Genomic DNA, 5,393 nt, shown 5'->3' on the forward strand with positions numbered 1-5,393 from the left:
AACAAAGAGGAAGGATCAGTAGTTGGAAAATATGACTTGAGTGATAACAATGATGCTGGAGATTGTATGTTAGAATTTTGCAAGACCAATGACTTATTCATTGCAAATACATTTTTTAAACATAAAAGGTGACTTTCACATGGACCTCACAAAATGGAATACACAAGAATCAAATTAACTACATCTGTGGTAGAGATGGTAGATAAGTTCACTATCTATCTATCTATCTATCTATCTATCTATCTATCTATCTATCTATCTATATATCTATCTATTATATATATATATAATAGTCTATATATAATAGTCAAAACAAGGTCAAGAGTAGACTGTGGTGCACTCTATGCAAATTCAGGTTGAAGATGAAGAAAATGAAAACAAGTCCAAGAGTTGTGGAGTAAAAATATGACCTTCAGTATACCCCACCTGAATGTTGTTGCCATCTCAATAATAAATTTGATGCATTTAACACTAATGACAGACAACAAGAAGTATTGTGGGATGACATCAGATAGAAAGAAAGCAAAAGTTCATTGCATAGATAGGAAAGATGGAAAAGACCAAAATGGATGTTAGAAATGACTCTGAAGCTTGGTCTTGAGTGTAGAGAAGCAAAAGTGAATGTAAGAAATGAGGAAGTTAAAGAACCAGAAAATTTCAAAGGGCAAATCAAGAAGACAAAGTCAAATATACTGAAATGTGCAAAAACATGAAGTGAGAAAGCCAAAAGGGAAGAACATACTCAATATTTTTCAAGCTGAAGTAACTGAAGAAAAAATTCCAACCTTGATTTACAATACTGAAGGATCCTAGAGGCAAAATACTAAATTATGCAGAAAGCATCAAAAGAAGATGGAACACAGAATCATTTTCCCAAAAAGAAATGGTTGCTTTTCAACTCTTTCAAGAGATTGCATCTGATCAAGAACCAATGGTACTGAAGGAAGAAGTCCAAGCAGCCCTGAATTCACTGACAAAGAACAAGATTTCACGACTTGACAGAATGCAAACTGAAACTTTTCGACAAACTCTTATAACACTGGAAGCACTCACTCATGTTTGGCAAGAAATTTGGAAGAAAGCTACTTGGTCAACTGATTTGAAGAATCCATTTTTGTGTTCATTCCAAAGAGAGCTGACACAGGGAATGTGAAAGTCATAGAACAATATCATTAATATCACATGCAAATAATTTTCAAAAAGTAATTTTAAAATAGTTGCAACAGTACATCTACAGTGAACTGCCAGAAATTTAAGCCAGATTAAGAAAAGGACTCTTGTTGATGTTAAGTGGCATGGAGTTAGTTCTGATTCATAGCTACCCTGTATAGGGTTTCTGAGAAGCAGCTGATGAGCTTGAACTGCTGACTTTACAGTTCAAATTAACCTTGCAGTCCAGTGCATTAGTCCACAATGCCACACCAGGACTCCAAAGAAGAGGACTATAAATGGGGATATAATTTCTGATATCAGATGAATCTTGACAAAAAATAGAAACTAACAGAAAGGTGTTTGGTTATGCTTTATTGACTATACAAAGGCTTTTGACTGTGTAGACCATGACTACTATGGGGACCATTGATAACAATGGGTATTCAGAACACCTAATTGTGCTCATGGAAAACCTGAACGTAGACCAACAGACAGTTATCTAAACGAACAACGGGATACTAAAGGGTTGTAAATCAGGAATGGTATGCACCAGAGTTGTATCCTATCACCATATAATTATTCTTCAAGAAAATAATCTAAAAAGAAACAAATAATTTTCTTCATGGATTACATGAAGAAGAACATGACATCAGGATAGGAGGAAGACTCATTAACAACCTGTGATATGCATATGATGTAATCTTGCTTGCTATACGTGAAGAGGGTTTAAAATACGTACTACTGATTAAGATGAAAAATTACAGCTTTCAGTTTGGGTTGTACCTAAATGTAAAGAAAACAAAGATCCTCAGAACTGAACGAATGAATAACATCATGATAAATGGAAAAAAGATTGGAGTTGTCAAAGACTTCATTTTGCTTGGATCCACACTCAATAGTTAGAAGAAACAGTCAAAAATCATATGGCATTTATTGCATTCTATCACATTTTAAAGTATCGGTTTGAGGACTGATCTAAACCATAGTATTTTTTATAATATCATATACATGTGAAAATTTGGTAGTGAATAAAGAGGACTATAGAAGGATTGATGCATTTAAATTGTGGTGTTGGAGAAGAATCTTATACATACCATGAACTGTCAGAAAAACAAACAAATCTGTTTTGTTGAGCAACCAGAATGCTCCTTAGAAACCAGGATGGCTAGATTGTCCCTTTCATTTTGCATATGGTATTAGGAGGGATCAGTCCCTGGAGAAGGACATCATGCTTGGTAAAGAAGAGGATGAGCTAAAAAAAGAGAACCGCCTCAACAATGTGATGGATTGACACAGTGGTTTGGATGGCACAGGTCTGGGCAGTGTTTCATTCTGTTGTGCATAGGGTTGCTATGAGTCGAAGCTGACTCAGTGGCACCTGATAGCATTAGGTCTTTCACAAAACTCTTGCTATTTCTTTGAATAGGCATTACAATCAGCACAGTTTCTTGCTTTTAGGGTTCTATGTGGTTCTGTGGGTTAATACATCAGACTGCAAAGCCATTTGAACCACAAGGTTGGCCGTTCAAGCTCACCAGCTGCACCTCAGAAGCCCTATACAGGGTTGCTATGGGTTGAAACTGACTCGATGGCACTTAACAACAACAAATACTTTTAGAGTGCAGTGAGATGAAACACATAAGATTTTATGTTTCAGAGTCCAATTTTTATTTTGTTGTTATTCCATCCCTTGTGTCTAATCAAGTTCTGCTAATACATGATTCTATTTGGAAGATTAAGCAATAGAAAAAGATTCTAGGACTGCTTCTATCCAGTGTGAAATCCAAGATGGCTGCTCTCTTGCTAATACACGTTTGCTGTCATTGCCTCCATGATCAATGTAGTTCTCAGCTCTGTATTAAAAATGCTGTTCCTTTAAGAGCTACAGACAAAGAAGAGATGGAGCCATTCTGGAATAAGAACATAGGTTCAAACCCTCCATTGTTTCCTCACATCACTATTTACAGCTGGTCTCTTCCCATGATGAAGACCATTTGCCACCATGGCTCTGGTATTAGCTAGAGTGCAGGAGTCTCTTTTTGGCTTGTCTACCCTGTTCATCCCTGGGAACTTTGAGTCTCATTTGGAACTTGTGAAATCCCTGAATCTGTGCCCGGTATTGATCCCACAGCTAAGTTTGCACCTGCCTTACTTCCCATGCATAACACTTGGAATAGAATTTAACACTTAAGAAAACACCTGTGATGTTCCAGCTATACCAGTCTGGACTTGTTGTCTTGATTCTTACTGTGTTGTTCTCTGTAGGATTGGCAGCCATGTGAAAAGCTGACGTTCTCAATATTTTACTACAAATCATTACATTAACCTTTCCTCCTATCTCCAGTTAGAGCAAAGTTCTGATTTGTGCTTGCAAATCCCCTTGAAGCTCAGAATTTTGTAAGACTAAAAAATTATGGAAAAGTGTCCTGTTTTTTCTTTGTTTCTAAAGATGGAATGGCTGAAAAAAAAAAAAAAAATCTAGAACTATCTGGATTCCTGGTGTGGCACTAAAGGATGTGCACCAGACCGCAAGGTCAGTTTGAATCACAAGGCCGGCAGTTCAAACTCACCAGCTGCTCCTTGGAAACCCTATAGAGGGTCTCTATGAGTGAGAATCTACTGCACAGTACATAGCAACAACAATAATATGTTATCTATATGCAAATAAAGAGTCCTTGGGCAGTGCAAATGTTAGTAGGCTTGTTTCATTTTGCCATGCAGTTACCAAGAGACAACTAGAAAGAAAGGTCTGATAATTTACTTTGGAAATATCATTGAAAACCATATGAAGCATAGCTCCACTCTAACATATATGGGGTATCTATGAATCCAAGTCGATTCAATCACAACTTGCTTTGGTTTTATATGAAACTAAGCAATTCATGTTTTCTATTTCTTTCATCCTTTCATTTTCTCTTTCTATATAGCTAGCTTCATCTTCCACAATGTGTTTTTATTCTATAGTAAATAAAGCCCTTTGGTCCAGCATACAGATTGGGTGGGAAAATGAGTCTGGTGAATTAGAAGAAAATAGTTCTGGACCAACCCTGATGGTCAGATTTGCTTTCCTCGCTCCATGTATTATTAGAAAAGTTACTTCTTTCTATGTGTTCTATATCTGGCAAGTTAGAATCATGTACTTTCTACCTCGAGTATAGTCTCATGAGGTCAAAATAAAATTATTTATGTGTTCTAAGATGTAGAAATAATTATATCTTTAAAAGATAACATTGTTTATATTTGTTTGATAATATTAATAGTTGTATGATTGAACTATACTTACCCAGCAGGGTAGGATTATCTCTGCTGCCCCTTCAGTCCTAATGTAATCAGTAATTCTTCCTGGCTTTACACTATCTAGAGTTTTAAGTTGTCCAAGAGTATGAAGGGTATTTAATAGTCATAATTTTGTGAGAAAGTCATTCAAATAGCTAGCTATAGTTGAGATGTGACTATTATAGGCTTTGTTGTTGTTAAGTGCAGTCGAGTCGATTCCGACCCATAGCAATCCTATACAGGGTTTCTGAGGAGCAGCTGGTGAGCTTGAACCACTGACACTGCAGTTCAAATGGCTTTGCAGCCTAGCACATTAACCCACAATGCCACACCAGGAGTGTTATAGGCTTAGTTGTCTATAATTTAGGAAATTTTGCATAAACATTGTTAAGTGCTGTTGAGCTGGTTCCTACTAATAATACCTTGTATATGGAGTCCTGGTGTGGCACTGTGGGCTAATGCATCAGAATGCAAAGTCATTTGAACTGCAAGGTCGGTGGTTCAAGCTCATCAGCTGCTCCTTGGAAACCCTATACAGGGTCACCATGGGTCGGAATTGACTTGACGGCACTTAACAACAACAACATAGGGTTTCTGAGGAGTGGCTGGTGGGTTTGAATCATGGAACTTATGGTTAGCAGTCCTGTGCTTATCCAATAGTGTTATACCAGGATTCTGCATTAATGTTGTTGCTGTTAAGTGCTGTCAAATCGGTTCCGACACATAGTGACCCTATGTAGGGTTTCCAAGGAGTGGCTGGTGGGTTTGAACCATCAACCTTGCAGTTCAAACTGCCCTTGTGGTCCAGCACATTATTCTTCAGTGCCACACCAGGACTCCACATTAATATTGGTGCTGTTGTTAAATGCTGTTGAGTCAGTTCCAACTCATAGTGACCCTGTATAGGGTTTCTGAGGAGCAGCTGGTAGATTTGAACAGCCTTTCTAAATATGACTCACCTCAAA

The 5,393-nt window shown here is 37.4% G+C and overlaps 1 pseudogene; it reads left to right on the plus strand.

Annotated features, from left to right (window-relative positions):
- The first annotated feature begins 2,940 nt into the window (after positions 1-2,940).
- Positions 2,941-3,434, plus strand: LOC102831838 (annotated as a pseudogene).
- Positions 3,435-5,393: the final 1,959 nt, after the last annotated feature.

This window comes from Chrysochloris asiatica, unplaced genomic scaffold, assembly GCF_000296735.1.
Source record: "Chrysochloris asiatica unplaced genomic scaffold, ChrAsi1.0 scaffold00332, whole genome shotgun sequence".
NCBI lineage: Eukaryota > Metazoa > Chordata > Mammalia > Afrosoricida > Chrysochloridae > Chrysochloris > Chrysochloris asiatica.